Source organism: Thunnus albacares, chromosome 6 (genome assembly GCF_914725855.1).
Source record: "Thunnus albacares chromosome 6, fThuAlb1.1, whole genome shotgun sequence".
NCBI lineage: Eukaryota > Metazoa > Chordata > Actinopteri > Scombriformes > Scombridae > Thunnus > Thunnus albacares.
The window spans coordinates 21,089,832-21,109,688 of NC_058111.1; the positions used below are offsets into that span (position 1 = coordinate 21,089,832).

Genomic DNA, 19,857 nt, shown 5'->3' on the forward strand with positions numbered 1-19,857 from the left:
TCAAAGCAGCCATGTCCTTCGTACAGTTGTCATGAATGGGGAAATTAGCTATAGAGACCAAACCTGTTCTTTGTACCATGTTTATTTCTGCTGTAAAGTTGGGATTTTTAACAAAGAGGGTCTACGGGGAATGACTTGCTTTTGGAGCCTGCCTCAAGTGGCCATTCAAGGAACTGCAGTTTTTGGCACTTCCGCATTGGCTTTATTTTACAGCCCCAGAGATTGCCGCTTGTTCTGAACACACACATGCGAGGATAGCTCGTAAGTGGCCACTATTTACTATATATAATCGACTGCAGTCTCTCTCTTGTCCGTTCTCCATGGCAACTATGACCAAAACAAAACATAGCAACCGGCAGTGTTTGCATTGCTACTAACAAGGGCGCTGATTGGCCGATCCCTGCTACCCACTACAACAATCCTATTACCCAACTGATTGACTAAACTACTATTATACACAAACGAACGAGTCCTTCATCACAATAACTATCCATTTAATTTTAATTGAAGTGTAAGTTTCCTTTAATTTCATGTTTATAAGGTATGTTAGGAAGTAAAATAAAGATATTCTGTGAGTATCTTTAAGTATAATAAGGATAGCTATGCTCCAGTACATCAATTCATACAAATAACTGGATATAAGTAGTAAACTGCTACCAGACCCTAAATAAATTCTGCTGGGTTGTTACACTCAGTAGTAGAAAAAAAAAAGTTTAAATGCATGGCATTCATTTTGATTTGGTATGTTGAGACTGGAACAGGGCTCTAGGGCAGGGGGTTGCCGTGCTCATGTCCCACCTCTAGAACCCCCACACTTTTAAAATCGCTGCTCCATCCCTGTAGATCACTGAGCTCATATCAAAGGGAATTTCATAAATAGATGTTTCAAGTGCTTCTAGAATGGTTGTTAAATTTACATAACTAAACTGCATGACTCTGTTTTCTTTGTTCTATAACTTTGGCAGTCAAATACTTAAATTATGGTGTACTCAAAGTCCAGATGTTAGAACAGTTAGGTGATCCTCAGTCAGCTCAAGAACCCGGTTACTTGGGTTACTCTGGACTTTAAAAATTTTTTTGAAATTTCTTTGCAGACAGCACATCACAAAGGTGATAATGAACCACTGATCAGGTCACATGACAAACTGTGACTTGTAGGTGCACCCATTAGCTGACATTGACCCACAAATCTCTTTTGGTAAAATAGATTCCCCTCTCATTCAACAGTAATAAAAGAACTCTATTTTGCATAAGTCTTTGCATTTGCTTTGAGTTGCAAATTCAGTATACAATGGAGGCGCAACGTCCAGTGCAAGCAGCGCTCCAACATGCTTTGTGTGTCTGCGCAGTATTTTGGTCACCATCGCAGATGGCTGAGAACTGAGCTTTATTCACCTTCACTCATAGATGAACCAAACTAGCAGCTGTGCATGGAGATGTCCAAACAGTCCATGCACCTGCAGTTAAAATAGGTCCCACTATGTTAAAGTAAGTAAAGTTGGAGTATTAAAGTGTCATGAAATAGATTTTTTTGTATTTGCAACTTTACAATGATTAGGACATGGACCACTACTCTTCATCTGAATCTGTTGATTCTCCACAGTCCCTCCTCTCATTATTGCTACTACTCTCATCTGAACAGTCATGAAGTGTGAACTGCTGGGGTAAATTGGGAAGGATGTGAAGCACTGGTCAGCACTTCCCATTCACGAGTTCCCTGCCATGACCAATGGGAGAGGGATGCTCGAGCAGATTGTAATGGAGCTGGCAAGATGCAATATAGTTTGTCCTTACTACATGAAGATCCAACGAGTAATCATCAGGTGGCAGACGCATTGTACAATTCTTCCTCAGTTTGTGCCACTTGGAAGCTCTGGCCTGCCCGCAGGTAACATCTACACTCTCAGCATAGACGATGGAGAGGACAAATGCTTTCATATCAGCTCTGACTCCGTCTTCTAACTCCAGATTCTCCCCCACTCATCCCAGGACCTCTCTTGCCTCAGGATCAGTCATCGCCTTCTGCAACACCCTCTTCTTCTCATGCCCATAGATCCCTGAGGTGAGGTATGATGATGTCTGCAACCTCTTTTGAGAGCATGGCACAGCAGTTGATGAACGCATGCTTGCATTTAATCAGCAGATCACCTTGGAGTTGTTGCGAGACCTAAGCCGCTTGGACAAACACATCCCTGTCCTCACAGTCTAGTACAACTGCTCTAGTGTAGTTCCTGATCCTCAGCTTAGCATAGGCAGAGAGCAGCATTGTATCTGCCTCTGGATGCTGGAAGACATAGTCCCCGCTTGCCATGCCAGTGTCCACGTTGGTTGACGTTTCTCCCTTGACGTCACCCTGCACCCGACTAACTTGTGTTTTCAACCATTGAGTTCATTGAACTCAGCAGCTCCTGGGAACTTGTTTTCGGGATTGGGGAAAACATTTGGGATGTGTCGATGTTTTGCTGCCCGACGATTGTGCTCATCATCCTTGATTTTGAAGAGAAGGTCATATTTGTCATTGACGAAGATGATGAGGCATGCATTAGTGTGGCGTTGTCGTATCAGTTCCGCTGGGTCTCTGTTGAAAAAAGTCAAGGCCAAACTTCTCTTTGTTGTTCAAAAATCAGGAGTCAGAGTTTCTGAGCAGCAAAAATGTACTTTAATGCCAGGCAATAAAGGAGAGTAATACAGTGTTCATAATAGACCACCCCGTTGCTTTGAGTTTCGCAACTGAGGGTGTTGTCTTATATACCCTTGGGTCAGCATAGGTCATGCCTTGTGTCCATCCTCTTCATACATGGCCAACCACAATATTATTTTTTTTACGTCACCTGTTGTTGGCCCAAAATCTCTGAAATAGGTTTTGGCCCGAGCTGGTCATACCTGGCATGACCATTTCCATCCAGCTATTTTTTGTAACTGCTAAGGATCATATAACCATTATTGTCAGAGCTTCCCCTGGCTCTCTCTCCACTGCCATACTTGCATACTTTTTTTTGAAACACTGAGTTTGATACAAACACATTTCAAAGTGAAGTTTAACACACATTTAAAGTGAAGTTTAACACAAACATACCCTCCAGTTTATCCAGTGCATTAAGTGAGATTCTTTTAACATTTTTTTGTGCCCTTTCATTGATTATATGTGGTCTGTGAGGTTATATATTCATTATAATGACAATTCAACATACTACTACTTATTACTTATGATACTTGTCATAATCATTCTGCGCCATTAGGTTCTTTTCCGTTTAGCAACTCATGAGACTCATAAAATTACACCACAGCGTCAGAAGATGATAGCGCAGATCACGGTAGTCATTCCAGCAGTACTCTGAGCTGTCCCGCTTCCTAGCCTCACAGCCCCATGTCCAAAATTCCATTTTTTTAAGAAAATACATACCGTATCCAAATTACACATGCAATGTGTCTGCAGGGATTTTTTTTAATTTACTGTTGCTCGCCCCACAGGTGAATAACAGTAAATTAATTACAGTGTACTGTTGGAGAAATTACTATATTATTGTATAATATTTTGATGATTATTAATCTGGTATAGAAGTATATTCAACCAATCAGTTTTGTCCTTAAAGAACATGATGCACTATTGAGCCTGTCTATTGACCTTTATATGTTATAATCATATTGTTCTGTTTTAAGCAAAATGTCTTGCCAAGATGTCTCGCACTTTGTTTGTGCAGGTGAAATGAATGTCTCGTCTGTTAGGAAAGAAGAAATAGGAAAGGTGCTAAAGTGCATGATACGCGGTGTGACCCCGACCCTAAGAAGTGATTGTTGAAGAACTAGAAACTGTACAAGACCAGCATGACTCCATTTGGTATCATTATTGATTATCTTGCAGGAAACAGGTGTCTGCAGACAGTGAAGTGTGACTGCACACAAGGTGCTTGTGTTGACGGTTGTGTTGGATGGAGGCTGGAAGTATAAAGTGTTTGTGTGAGCTGTTCAAGGGGCTCCTCTTGTTGCCGAGCTCGGGGAGCCCATATGCATACACCTTAGTGATTTATTAAAAGACAGTTGGACTGCAGGAAAAATACTGTGTCTTTGGTATTTAATTACCTTAGTCACCTAACTAGACAGGCTGACTTTTCAGCTGCAAGACACACCTTTTAAACAAATGAGTATCCATGTGTGGGTGTGTTTCTTAAAGCGGAAGAGGTACACAGCTTTATAAAGTGATGTACTGTAAAAGCTGTTTATATTTCCCTGCCCACCCTGCCATCACAATCAGGAGAGCCAGTTATGAGTCCTCATTGATTGGGTAAGTTTATTATACATTAAAACAGCTTTAATATAATAAAAGACACTGTATTCAGTTTGGTTAATCCTGTTGAATTATTTCATTCAAATGTATGAATTCAGTAAAATAGATATTTAAATTGGAGAAAACTGTGGATGATTAAAAAAAACTTATTTCCTTGTGATGTTACACTTTGTAATAAACATTAGGTGTTTGTCTGTCATATTAAAATTCTACAAAAATCTATTTCATGACACTTTAATACTCCAATTTTACTTACTTTAACATATTGGGACCTATTTTCACTGCAGGCGCACGGACTGTTATGCAGCTGCTATTGTGGTTCATGTATGAGTGAAGGTGAATAAAGATCAGCTCTTAGCCAGTCACATCACTGCTCTCAAAGCTCTGACACAGTTGTATCAAATTAATCACAGTTAAACGTGATAACGACAACTCGACAAACGGAAAGCTTTTCTTCATTAAATGTCTGGATGGTTCAGAGCGTCACAACATGAACACACATCACCACAAATCTGTAACCAAAGACAGCTGGAGTAGGTTTTTTTCATCAGTTAGTTACTATAATATCGACAGAAATAGAAAATAAAGAAATTGATTTGGTGAAGCCGTTTATACGATTGTATTGGTCACTTAGTTAAGTAATTAATGTTATACAACAGCGTTTGCACCGCGATGTGTTTCAAGGATAAAATATGAGACGCTATTTTTGCCAAAAAGAAAGTTAGAGAAGAGGCTGATGAGCTGCTAACCCGACGTCTCCTTCATAAAAAAGCAGAATATCGAATTATAACCGACCAGACTGATGTTTGTAGAGGTGTGTGTGATTATACTGTATCAGCCTGGTGACAACAGGTACTTTACAGTGAACGGCCGTGCGTAAAAGCACTGCGCTCTGGCGCGACACTTCTCAGAGCTGCGGATTTATCAACATATCTGTCCTGCTGCCCTTAGATGCTGCAGAGATTTAATGAACTGAATGAGAGGCTTCTCATACAGTATAAACAGCTGTCGACAGCAAATACTGTAAGAATCACCTACATTCATTTATAGATCAATGCAAACTGATTAACTGGCTTTTTCTGCTTCAACCACATTAAACGTTATTATCTGTGCCGATTTTGGTTGAAGGGTGTTTAATTGAAATACATAATTTATATTTTAAGCATCAATACGTTGTTGCAACACTTCAGCAGCAAGTATTTAGTTTGAACCTGTTGATAAAATCACCAAAGCATCAGCGGATTGACGTTGCGCCAAAAACAGACATTGCTATGAGACGTCTGTTTTCATGGCAACATCTTGGACCAAACTTCACCCAAAATACAACATCTGTCTTTGTGCTGCTTCATTTGAATGAACCTCCCACTTGTGCACCGTGCGCTCTGCGCTGGTGACCAAAAATACCACACAGACACACAAAGCATGTCGGAGCGCTGCTTGCACTGGTCGTTGCACCTCCACGAAAATAAAGCCCATTATCTGTTCTTTTGCAACTCAAAGCAAATGCAAAGACTTATGCAAATTAGAATTCTTTTTTTAGTACTGTTTTCCTTTCATGTGTTTAGACAATAAGAGGAGCACACTGTGTTCTGTGTGGCCAGTAGCCCACCACTCACCAGTTGAAGTCTTAAGAGAACTAAATTATTAGTGCAGTAGTTTAGCTGTTTCCAAAATCCACATTGGATATTTGGTCATCCTCTGCGGAGGGGAATCTATTTTACCAAAAGAGATTTGTGGACCTTTGTCAGCTAATGGGTGCACCATCAAGTCACAGTTTGTCATGTGATCTGATCAGTGGTTCATTATCACCACTGTGATGTGCTGTCTGCAAAGAAATTTCAAAATCTTTTAAAGTCCAGAGTAACCCAAGTAACCGGGTTCTTGAGCTAACTGAGGATCACTTAACTGTTCTCACAGCTGGACTTTGAGCCCCCCATAATTTGAGTATTTGACTGCCATAGTTAGAAAACAGAAGAAACACAGTCACGCCGTTTGGTTATGTAAATTTAACAACCATGTTAGAGGCACCTGACACATCTATTTATGAAATTCCCTTTGATATGAGCTCAGTGATCTGCATCTCAGGTGTGTTCTTTCCTCACACTTTAAACTTTTTTTTCTGTATGTTTACAGGTCATGGCACATTTGATCTATCTACCACTTCTGCTGGGTATGTTCATAACTGCCTTATTAGAATCCGTTAAGGGACAGTTCACCCAAATAAAAATTTAAAAAACAGTTTCTTTACCCACCTCTAGTGGTATCAAGCCATGCAAATATATTTAGGTTTTACTTCATCGTGTTTTGAGATCTGACATTTCAATCACCATACCAATGAAACAGAAGTGAATGGAATTTAGTTTGTGGTGCTTTTTTGAAATTACATTTCAAAAAAGTGTCGTCTAATCCACAGGTCTGTGGATTATCTGAGGTTAAAGGAACACTGCAATTTAGGTTGCAGGCACTTTAATGGGGGGTTTTGTTAGTTTTTTAAAAGATTCTTTATGTTTAATTAAATTTTATATCACTGCAGATTCTTTATAAAAAGGTCATAGGTGGACCTGGCTAACTTAGTATGTCATTTAATCAATTCATAATTAAAAAGATTAAAACATAAATGTGAATAATGAATGAAAAAAAGATACAAAAAAAGGATACAAATTCACAGGAATGGGGAATAAATAAAGCATACTGTATTACATTACTTTACATCTGTATTTATTTATCTATCTACATATTTTCCTCAACATATTAATTTTATTAGTGAATAAGTAAAGAAATACAGAAACCAATAAAGAACTACTAACTAAACTGCTGATGTATTCTGCATTACAGCAACAATCCAGCTGCCCTTGGTTTCAGGAACAGCAAATCAATGGCCACTAGGAGGAGTCAATACCACTCCCAGCACGGAGTGCGGGGGGCACCCTGATAAATGGATTGCTACACTCCATTGCAGAGCTGGCAGGTGGATTTTCAAACTGAAATGTTGCGAGCCCTTGAAAAAAAGAGTGAAAGTCATGGTCCTGCCCCAGGGATGCCATGAGCCAAACAACTGGAACAAAATAGATTTTGAGAAAACCCTCCTCTATGAATCCAACAGTTTTGATATAAATCTAAAGGAAGTAAAAGGTAAGCACTGCAAATCTTTTGACAAATTCTGTTATCTTCACTTGTCTGTTTTTAGCAAGATTGCTTCTCAAGATTTCTTGAATTGAAGTTAAATTTTGCACATTTGCAAAGAGAAAAGGATTCAGCAAGTATGTCCAGGTTTCAATATGCATCTGCAGTTCCACTTTAACCATTTCTGTGTTTTGTTTTTAATACTCAATGCTTCTATTTATCAGGGTGTGTAAAGCCATGTCACAGTCGTTATGAAGTTTGCCTAGGTGGACCAGAACAGGGAGAATCTGCAAAACACTGTTGCAAACATTTCAATGCCGACGACGAGTGTATCAACCTTCATGATGGGTAAATAGATCTTGTGTGTATCCTCCTCGTTAGCAAGAAAAAATATAATAATTATAAAATGTAATGCTGCAGTGTTGATTTTCAAATTTGCTGCCAGTGATGAGTTGTAGGGGCCAGCATGTTTGTGTCATACATTTTAAAAGCTTTTTCATCAGCTGTATATTTTTCTTCCACAGAGGCACAATACATTTCTCTGTGCCATCAATACATAATAGGACAGTGAACATACAATTTAAAAGAAACAATACAGAAATAAACACGACTCAACACTCTATCACCTGTAAGTCTACTGATGGCAACAATACAGGCAAGTACTTTTGTTTTACACAATATAACTGTCCTACAGTTGTTATAATAGTAGTTTTCAAGATGTATTCACCTTATAATAATATTTTATCTTCAAAACCATAAGTAAATTGAAAACCAAATATTCCATGACCTTCAGAGTAATTCTATTCTTCAATCTAATGAAAAAAAACAACAAATACAACAAAAAATACAATATAACCCAGATTATTTCTATCAAAAGTAGAAATTATGTTAATCCACCTCAGTCAAATGTATTCCCAAATTTGTGCATTCCCAAAGCATACTCCTGGTGTAAGATCTATAAAACACTCCTGAATATCATGGTGAGTTGACTGGCCTTTACAGAAAAGGACAGAGGATGTGAGGATGTGCAGTGTGTGTGTGTGTGTGTGTGTGTGTGTGTGTGTGTGTGTGTGTGTGTGTGTGTGTATCTTTAAATTTCACCTTGCTTTTGTGTTTTGTGTTGACATGGTGCAGGTCTCCAATTCTATGAGAACGCTACAACCTGGATTGATGCCCTGAAGCACTGCAATGGACAGAATTCCTCCCTGGTTCAGATAACCAATGAGACAGTGCAGGAGGATGTTAAGTTGCTCCTGGAAGAGATCTGTGGAAACATAATCCTGCAGAAAGGGGTGTGGATCGGCCTGGAGAGATCCATCTTTGGCTGCAATGTCCCCTGGATGTGGACCTCAGGTACAGAAGTTGAAAAGGGTGAGTGGAATAGCAGCTTCCCCATCGACCCTGTTAACAACCACTGTGGAAAGATCATCTGGGTCAATGAGTCAAACACCTACAAGTGGCAGGATGCCCACTGCTTTGATAAATTGCCTTTCATCTGCCAAGGTAAGCTGTTGTTTTGTCCAAATCTGGCATGAGATTGTTATTTTTTAAATGTCCAGGTTTGAATTAAAGGCCTTGACATGATGATGTGACTACTGGGACCAAAGTATATCACTTGACAGTTTACATGGTTTCTAAGTGACAGCAAAAATGTACTTTTAACTGTATGTTCGGTCTCTTTTATCTTGGCAGATACAACATAAAGACTGTATACTGGAGGACTGCTAACTACAAGAGTCATATTCAAATTCTTCCTCCTCTTCTCCATCTTCTCCCTTTGATATTGATTATATTTGAATAGACCTAAGATTTTTGCATACTGTTTTTATACTCAGTATACCCTTTCTAATAACTTTTTTCTCTGTAATATGTAGGTACTGTGAGTAATGTAACGTAAGCATTTGTTTATTATCATTCATCCAATAAAAACTATATTGATTTGATCAATTAATTCACCTTTTCCTCCTCTTATATTGGTTTATACATGTTTACTAACAAAAACATGAACAACATATCTACACTATTAAAAATCCAGGGCCCAGGATGATCACCCTTTTCCACCTTAACGATGGTGGGTATTTACCTGAAATATTTCATAGAAGATAACTTGACAGTGTCACTCAGCAAACACACACACACAAGGACAAGGCTGGCAATATTTTCAACAAATCCCATGAAAAGGTAAAAAAAAAAAAAAAGATGATAGTTAATCTTTCAACACTTTCCTTTACCTTAAGAGTTAAATCTTTCAAGATAATGTCACATATACAGGTGGTTGACAAATTAAAGGAAAAACTGGTACAGGTCTGAATGCTTAATCCCTACAGTGAGGGGACCTGGTGGCTCTGTTATGCTGTGGGGGGCATTTTGCTGGCATGGTTTGGGTCCACTTGTCCCCTTAGAGGGAAGAGTCACTGCAAATCAATACAAAGGTGTTCTGAGTGATCACCTTTATCCTATGATGAAACATTTCTATCCTGACCGGAGTGGTCTCTTCCAGGATGACAACGCCCCAACTCACAGGGCACAAGGGGTCACTGAATTGTTTGATGAGTATGAAAATGATGCGAATCATATGTTATGGCCTTCGCAGTCACTAGAACTCAACCCAATTAAACACTGATGGGAGATTTAGGACTGACGTGTTAGACAGCGCTCTCCAAGGGTGGAGCAGCGATTTTAAAAGTGTGGGGGTTCTAGACGTGGGACATGAGCACGGCAATCCCCTGCCTTCAAGCCCTGTTCCAGTCTCAACATGCCAAATCAAAATGAATGCCATGCATTTAAACAATTTTTTCTACTACTGAAGTTGTAACCACTGCTTCAGCTTACCATAAAATAATTACTGAGACCATATGGGTGTAACAAGAATAGAGTGTAGCAGAATTTATTTAGGGTCTCACAGCAGTTTACTACTTACATCCAGTTATTTGTATGAATTGCTGTACTGGAGCATATCCTTATTATACTTAAAGTCATCACAGAGTATCTTTGTTTTACTTCCTTACATACTTTATAGACATGAAATTGTAGGAAACTTACACTTCCATTAAAATAAATAGGATAGTTATAGATGCATAACAAATTGAACCCTGGTAACGAATCAGTAACAGTAAAGTGTCATTTCTGAGTCCATGGACTAGTACAACCTAAACTGTCTTCATTTTTTTTTAAAAGTGTCTCTTTTAGTAGGAATCCAAAGGGGACCTTTAATTGTCTATAATTGGGAAATTAAATACCAAAAGTTGTCCAGGAGGTTTTGTATCAGCAGGCGTCAGTTCCTCTCCAACAGCCACAGGGAACAAGCAGTCCCTCTTCATCTGAAGTCCACCTAAAAGCTAACAGGAGAATATCACATAAGCAGGTGATTTGAGGCTAGTGAGTGCAGAGAGTGAGCAACTTGCTCTCACAGGCTAACTGCCACACCTACAACCATCTGAACCCTTTTTAAGCTCAATAATAAATAGTAATATTACTGTGGTCTAGCTTTAATACACAATACAAACTATAGCTCATTCTAACTTATATTAAATGCAAAACACACATTACTCCCTGACATAAGGAGTAAAACTATGACATGTAAAGCAACATATTCCTTTGACATTTAGCTTAAAATAGTATGAACTATGTGAGTTTACATTCTGGACACAGAGGTAAATATTCTTGCTAAAGTCCGCCTAGCATGGTGGCTAATTAGCGATTAGCTTAACTCACAATTAGCGATTAGCATGCTAATAAACATTAATTTGGTCGTTAAGACTTTACCATACGGCAGGCAACACATTGCCATAAGACAGACAGATGTTACACATCTTAAATATGAATGCTCACCTTTGACTATGACTATTTTTTAAAAATATTTATTTATTTAAAAAACAGACAATAGAAGTGACTAAAAACAAATTTGCCACCTGACTTACATTTAGGATAGCCTATTTCATTTATGTTCAATGATGTTAGCTGAGCTGACACATCACATAATAAGACAAAGTTACAAAAGAAAATTCTACATTACTAACTAGTTAAATAGTTTCATACCTCTGATCTGTTATCACAGCCAGCAGCCAGTAACAGAAGCACCGTTGCTGAATGCACAAATGTAACTTTACTTTAACTGTTTACTCTTCCCTGGCCTGGTGGGTTGGTCAATGGCTGTGCTTGGCTGGATGGCTTTTCAATTAATCTAACTTGACCAGTAGGTTTTTCATGTATAGGAAACTCAGTTTTGGTTCATCAAGGACTACCACAGAAAAAAAGTGGGGGGGCTGGAATTATGTTTCTGTGAAAGTGCGGGTGTCACAACACCCGTAACACCCACGGCTGCGACGCCCCTGGGGCTCTGTGCAGCAAAGAGAAGATATCAGCTTGTCGCTGGAATCCACCCTTCAGTTTTTTTTTTATCTCTGTGTTTACATCATTGGCCGTATACAACAAATACTTTTCATTTCCAAAGAGTGTGGTTGAGATCTAACAACATGGATGAAGGAGGTGTAGGTGGAAGTTTGTTACCACTCTGTATTCACTCAGCTCGGCATTCACTCGGCACCTTTTTAGACTTATCCAAAGCATTTGACACAGTTAATCACAATATTATTATTATATTATTTAAACAATAGAGAACAATTTGTATCCATAAATGATTGCATCTCAAATAGATTAAAATTACTTTGTGGATTACCCCGAGGTTCTATCCTTGGTCCACTTCTATTCTTGATTTACATTAATGTCTTGCCTGTGGTTTGCAAAGAATTTTTTTTCCTATTTTATTTGCTGATGATACTAATCTCATAGTTACTCATGATGATTTCAAAGCACTAATCCAGCATTCAAACAATGGAATGTCCTTCATTTCTAAATGGTTTCGGATGAACAAAATCTACTTTTATGATATTTTGCAATAAAAACAAAAAATATTTTAAAGATGACGCTAAAATATTCATTAATGATATAGAAACGGTTAAAGTTAAAGTTATTTTTGATGAAAGACTAACTTGGAAAAAACATATTGAACATGTTTGCAAAAGGTCAATGAAAATGATTGGAATATTGAGGAAAGCTTGTTCTCTGATTCGTCCTTCCTCTTATTTATCCCTGTATTATAGTCTAATGTATCCATATATCAATTATTGTAATATTGTTTGGGCTGCTACATATCCTTCACACCTCAATCAGTTACTTTTAATCCAAAAAAAGTTTTTTGAGAATGATTTCAAACTCCACTCGCCAAGAGCCGTCTGCAACTTTGTTTAGGAAATTTAAAATTTTGTCAGTTTATTCTGTAAATACTCTTCTAACATGTGTGTTTATGTTCAAATTCATATATCACAGGCAAAACTTTCCAGATACATTTCATAATTTTTTCCTTTTATTGTCAGACATTCACTCTTCTTCAATGAGGCAATCAAAGGACTTTCATTTACCTTATTGTCGCACTTCCAATCGTTATTTTTTTATCATATTTAGAGGTCCTCGTCTCTGGAATTCACTAAATACAACTGTGAAGTCGTCATCTTCTTTAATAACATTTAAAACAATTTTTAAAAATATCCTTTATCTAAATAGAATTTTGTGTGACTGGGTATGTCCTCTTGCACATTTAAAGTGTTTAAATTTCTGTTTTGATTATTTTTCTTTTCTTTCTTTTTCTCTTGCTTTTTGCATTGTCTTTTTTGACAATTGACTGACTGGAGTTGACTCAAAACTAGGCTTTGATGCAACAGTTTGTATTCTTTTTGCAATGAAATGCATCCCCAAAATTAAAATTGAATCTGGTGATTAATAATTATCTGCTAGAAACAAATAGAGCACTAGATTTGGATTTTATCCTGGTACAAATTTAAGAAATGATGAATAATGTGTAATGAAAGGTTGATACATGCGATTCAATTTTGTGTTTATGAAATCATAAGTGAATAGCAATAGAATATTTAGTCACTAGGAACTCCAAATGAAATATAAATTACATATGAATTAATGAATGATGATATTATATTGTATAACTATATAGTAAAACTGGCAAATGAAAAAATGGTGACAAAAAATGAATACATTTCTTAGACTTTTAGACAATAAGAGACAAAAGGCCACAGACTGTTGCACATTACCAGGTAATTGTCCCCCTTTCCATAGTAGAACTGCAGCCTGTGATTCATCTGGATGGTGAAAAAGTTGACATAAAACAGTGTCAGTCTGGGGGGACGCACCCAGTAGCCCTAATAACAGAAGCAGATGTGCTGATACATTGATTGTAGTACCATGATAACCAGCTAGTCAAAGACCATTGCAAAGACATAGTGTTAGGATGCTCCAAAATATGCAGACTCAAGGTGTGAGAAGAATGAAAAGGATATTACATGAAGCAGGGAGAAGGGCCAACGTCCCCTATGATGGGAAAAGGCCAATGACGATGCAAAGGATAGCCAAAAAGCAGGGAAATGAGATAAGAGGCAGAGGAACAACCTTGATATGAGTAGGCCGTATTCAGATCATAGCTTGTGGCGTACTGATACAACGACTTGCATGACGACAGATGCACGCATGCAGCAGCATGACCCACTGAGTCTCGATGATTGCTCTGGAATGACAGCTGACAGTGACAGAGAGGGAAACAGATTTTAAAGTTTGACAGCTGAGTCGCAATTGGTGTTTAGGGATCGTGGAGGAATCTGATTTGATAACTGGAAAATGCAATTTCTGAAGAAATTGCATGTGATTGCTGAAAGCTGATTTATTTTTGCATTACTGGAAGCTGAACGCTATTGAAAAATCTAGATTAAGATTAAAATCAGCAATGGGTGGAATTGGACCTGCACCCTCATGTTTGTAAGACAGACATGCTATGCACTCACCATGTCACACAACAATGCTAGGCCAGATTTTGTTTAGTCCTTCAACTGCATGAAATTTATAAATTGCAGTCTCAATAAGCAGGTTGACAACACCTGTGGACGTCTGCATTTTTTCAAATTCAACTCTACTCAGTTCTGCCCTAAGCAGGGTGTTTCTCCTCAACTAAACACATGGGAGTGGAAAAACTGTAATGAACCTTAAAATGAACAGCAAGTATCACAAGATATGATAATACTTTCATGAAACAAAAATCTGACTGTTGATTCCTAAAAAAACTTCATACTGAATTGTAGACAATTGTAGACTTCTCAACATAAATGTAGGTGAAACCATATATGGTATTATTATTATTATTATCATTATTATTATTTAATTTTTTTCTTTTTTTTTTGTTTAGTTTCGAGGGAAACAAGATCACAAAGATCAAATCAAGACCACAAAGAGGAGAGCTTACATTGTGATTTGTTTATAGCTGTTTTGTCAATGTATCGCTATCATGGGCAGATTAGTTTTTCTGTGTATTGTAAGTTTATGATATGGACGAATGATAATTTTCTTTCAGCTTTCATACTTTCTGTGCACATTTGTCTGTGTATGTGTCTTTTGTACTTGATTACTTTTTAAAATGGATTTTGTAACATTTATTTGTTTTCATTCATTTACCTCTTTGGAAACAAAGGTTTTCATGTAATTGCCATGGAAACCATTGGCTGTTGATCTAGTAAGAAGTAGCGGTGTGCACAGTTCCAAGTCTATCAGGTGCACGGTTGTGGAGAGAATAAAACAAACAAAACACCTATCTAACTAAACACGGTGCGGTTCAGCACAGACATTAGAACTACATTAGTTAGAGTAGACTACTAATAAGATGTGAAGTGCTTTGTGACTTTTACCCACCTGAAAGAATAAATGACAAATATAAAGGATGAGGTGGCTGCTAGCTGCTAACTGAAGAAGCAACCAAGCTGCTTTGGAGAGCCCACAAGCATCCTCGAGCCCTTCATACTCAAACAGAATGTATACGAAAGTGTGAGCTAGATAATATACATAAAACAAATAAACACACACTAATACTCACCGTATGACATTAACATAAAACAATAAATGCACGTTACTTATCGCCGGAAAAAAAACAGCTCATAGAAAGCATAGAAAGACTGCATGCTCTTACTTGGAAATGCGGAAATGACGTCGTCAGCAGGTGATCACGTGCTATCCGAAAATGACGGAGTGATACGAGTGGATTTTCATTCGGACCGGCGGAATGTTTGTCTCAATACTCGTGTAAAATGCGTGTAAAAAGCAAATCCACAAGCGTAGAACTGAGATCCACAAATGTTTTGTCAATTCACAAATAAAGATTCCTGTTGGAAAGTTGTAAATGTTAGGAAGATATTCACAAATGCTTTTCATTTATTTTTAAATTAATTTAATGTATTCACAGATATTATTTTTTATTTGAGGAATTAGTTTGTATTTGCACATCCGTTTTATATTTGCAAAATATTTTTGTGAGCTTACAAATCTTTTTTTGTATTTGTGGAAGGTGTTTATATTTACAGAATACACATTTACACACACACACAAACACACACAGAGAGAGACACACACTGCACATCCTCACATTCTCTGTCCTTTTCTACAAATGCCAGTCAACTCACCATGATATCCAGGAGTGTTTTATAGATCTTACACAAGGAGTATACTTTGGGAATGCACACATTTGGGAATACATTTAAACAATATTTAAGTATGTATGAGGTGGATTAGCATCATTATTGCTTTTGATAGCAATAATCTGGGTTATATTGTATTTTTTGTTGTTTTTGTTGTTTTTCGATGGAGCTGTAGTGCCCCGAGTTGGATGGAGCCACAAGCTGGGTGGGGTTGAGTTAGGTCCCGGGCGTGGGGAGACTTTGTATTGGTCTCACCCTCTTTCTTATAACTTAAAAGTGTAACTCCACTGTGTGTAGTGTGGCGGGTTCTCAAGTCTGTAGTGATGTGGTCTTATCCCTGATGTGTGTTTTGCATCCCTGGATGGTGGTGTGTATATTTCTTATAGTGTGTCTAGTCCTGACCCCCCCCCTAAAGTTTGATAACTCTCCCATCTAGTCAAACTCCAGGGACCCTTTTCTAATTGATCTTAATTTCATAAAGATTATTGCTTTGCCTGCTATTCTTTGTGGTCAGGTATTGTTTGTTCTGAGGTCTCTGACATTTACCCTACATAACTTCTGATCTCTATTCGAACTCAGATTTATTACAATATTAAGTGAACCAGGGCCACCTATGACCTTTTTATAAAAAATCTGCAGTGATATAAGTAAGGGATAATGTCTACAGCGAGCGCTCCACTTCGCGTCGTGGTCCTGCATCACTCTGTTGGGGTTCTTTTTGCAATAATGACCCACTTGCTGTATATTGTCCTGCTTATAACAGGGCTATTTACTAAAGAAATCAATAATCTGACAAAATATTGATTTAAAAATTATTTTATTGCTTCCGCTAAAAAATTGTCTGTTAGATTCTACTGTTGGAACTGCGTGCATAGCAACGTAAATATCTATGAAAGCTCTGTAGCCTTCTTAAGATCATGACGTTTCTGTCACTCATCTGTTTCCTTCCTGGCAGGGCTTTGCAGTTGACACACCTGGAAACACAATTGCTACTAATGTTTCAACTGGTAACAATATTAATATTAGCCTATCACTACCTTTTATCACCTAAGTCAGTGTGTAGTGATACGCAACTAAGAGAGGCACTCACCAGATCTGCTGCTGTTGCCTGGATTGGAGGACAGGATCTTGCTAAACTTTTCTCTTTCTGTAATGGTTGGTGCCCAGTCACAGACATTGTCGCTAACATTTTTGTTACCACAACGTGTTGCGAATGAGCTGTAGTTGGTAATTTAACTGGACTTCTTTCTGATATGATTTGACATGGTCCTCCAGAGACTATGAACAGAATTGCATCCTTAGCAACGGTCTGCTATTCATGGCAGCAGCCTGCTATTCAGAAATAACAGACCATAGAATGCCGTAATTGAGTATTCAACAAAGCCGAGTAATAAAAATGTAATTAAACATAAAGGAAGAGAGATTAATGAGAGATTAACAAAAATCCCTCCATTAAAGTGCCTGCCACCTAAATTGCAGTGTTCCTGTTACTTCAGATAATCCACAGACCTGTGGATGAGACAACACATTTTTTAAATGTAATTTTTCAGTGAGCACCACAAACTAAATTCCATTCACTTCTGTTTCATTGGGATGGTGATTGAAATGTCAGATATCTCGAAACACGATTAAGTAAATCCTAACTATATCTGCATGGCTAGATACCACTAGATGCAGGTGAAGAAATTGTTTTGTTTTGTGGTAGATAGATCAAATGTGCCATGACCTGTAAACATATAGAAAAAAAAGTTTAAAATGTGAGGAAAAAAAATATCTGAGATGCAGATCACCAGGCACGTCGCAGCCATGGGTGTTACGGGTGTTGTGACAACCGCACTTTCACAGAAACATAAAAACTGGACAACTTTGGGTATGTAATTTCCCAATTAAAAACAATTAAAGGTCCCATTTGGATTCCTACTAAAAGAGACACTTTCTTTTAAAAATTGTAGACAGTTTAGGTTGTACTAGTCCATGGACTCAGAAATGACTCTTTATGTTTTAAGGGCAACATAATACATTTTCAGGTTGAACCTGTAATTGTTAATGTTATTAAGCCAATTATTTGAAGATACTGATTTGTTAACTGTAATGGAGGATGATAGCTCAAACTGTACCTGTAGCTAGTTAGGGGGTAGGTGACCACTGTGGTGCATCGGCAAAGGGATGCTGGGATGCTCTCTTCAATGGTTTATTAATACCAACAGGTAGGTATATACAGGTGTGAGTGGTTCTACAAACAAGAATAAACGAACAACATTAGCTCACAGGCAGCAACACTGCTGACAGGAATCATTTAGTAGTGCTAATGCTAATAAATCCTAACAGCACCTCTCATAACTCTACTTAACCTTGAGGTAAACTGCTGATTAGCAAGTCACTTGTATTACAAAGCCACGTACACTTTAGCATGAGACCGCCGCCGTCATAAGGCACTTCAATAATAATCATGACATCACTGTTAATCCTAACATGCACAGTGGTACAGCTAGAGTACGAATATCAGAATATGTGAGCAATTACATTCCCACCATGGCAGTAACAGCCACTGATTACAATTACTATAGCAAGTGTTAGCATGTGGCTAGCGGACTTTATGCTAATAGCTTTGATCTGAACCAAACATATTCACATTGCTAATATAAACTCAAAGGCACAGAAGGTTACGTTACACGATCCACTTACATGTTTCTGAAACACAGACTGTATAAAAATATGGATGTAGTTACTGTGACGTTACCCGTTGGTTTCTAAAGAGTGGTTTTGAAGCTCAAGGCGAGCGCTCCGGCCGTTGCCATCATGGCAGTGCGTGACACAGCCTAGCTCCAAGCCAATCAAAAATGGGCAAAGAGGCGGGCCGAATGGCTGAAACAAGCCATCTAGCGGCTGGCGGACCTGTCACTCAAAGCAGCCATGTCCTTCGTACAGTTGTCATGAATGGGGAAATTAGCTATAGAGACCAAACCTGTTCTTTGTACCATGTTTATTTCTGCTGTAAAGTTGGGATTTTTAACAAAGAGGGTCTACGGGGAATGACTTGCTTTTGGAGCCTGCCTCAAGTGGCCATTCAAGGAACTGCAGTTTTTGGCACTTCCGCATTGGCTTTATTTTACAGCCCCAGAGATTGCCGCTTGTTCTGAACGCACACATGCGAGGATAGCTCGTAAGTGGCCACTATTTACTATATATAATCGACTGCAGTCTCTCTCTTGTCCGTTCTCCATGGCAACTATGACCAAAACAAAACATAGCAACCGGCAGTGTTTGCATTGCTACTAACAAGGGCGCTGATTGGCCGATCCCTGCTACCCACTACAACAATCCTATTACCCAACTGATTGACTAAACTACTATTATACACAAACGAACGAGTCCTTCATCACAATAACTATCCATTTAATTTTAATTGAAGTGTAAGTTTCCTTTAATTTCATGTTTATAAGGTATGTTAGGAAGTAAAATAAAGATATTCTGTGAGTATCTTTAAGTATAATAAGGATAGCTATGCTCCAGTACATCAATTCATACAAATAACTGGATATAAGTAGTAAACTGCTACCAGACCCTAAATAAATTCTGCTGGGTTGTTACACTCAGTAGTAGAAAAAAAAAAGTTTAAATGCATGGCATTCATTTTGATTTGGTATGTTGAGACTGGAACAGGGCTCTAGGGCAGGGGGTTGCCGTGCTCATGTCCCACCTCTAGAACCCCCACACTTTTAAAATCGCTGCTCCATCCCTGTAGATCACTGAGCTCATATCAAAGGGAATTTCATAAATAGATGTTTCAAGTGCTTCTAGAATGGTTGTTAAATTTACATAACTAAACTGCATGACTCTGTTTTCTTTGTTCTATAACTTTGGCAGTCAAATACTTAAATTATGGTGTACTCAAAGTCCAGATGTTAGAACAGTTAAGTGATC

At 38.1% G+C, this 19,857-nt stretch overlaps 2 long non-coding RNA genes across 6 annotated transcripts; both read right to left on the reverse strand.

Moving 5' to 3' along the window:
• Window positions 1–6,962: 6,962 nt before the first annotated feature.
• LOC122983438 lies at window positions 6,963–18,835 on the reverse strand. Of its 5 annotated transcripts, XR_006403694.1 has the most exons (7): window positions 18,619–18,835; window positions 18,051–18,166; window positions 13,868–13,994; window positions 13,513–13,560; window positions 10,648–10,746; window positions 8,510–8,756; window positions 6,963–7,283 (listed from the first exon to the last, which is right to left on the reverse strand). It is a non-coding gene; the product is annotated as an uncharacterized LOC122983438 (long non-coding RNA). The 5 variants fall into 5 exon arrangements; XR_006403692.1 differs by having other exon boundaries at window positions 13,513–13,994; window positions 18,674–18,835; XR_006403693.1 differs by having other exon boundaries at window positions 8,510–8,613; window positions 13,513–13,994.
• LOC122983440 lies at window positions 16,734–17,093 on the reverse strand. Its single transcript, XR_006403700.1, has 2 exons — window positions 17,024–17,093; window positions 16,734–16,907 (listed from the first exon to the last, which is right to left on the reverse strand). It is a non-coding gene; the product is annotated as an uncharacterized LOC122983440 (long non-coding RNA).
• Window positions 18,836–19,857: the final 1,022 nt, after the last annotated feature.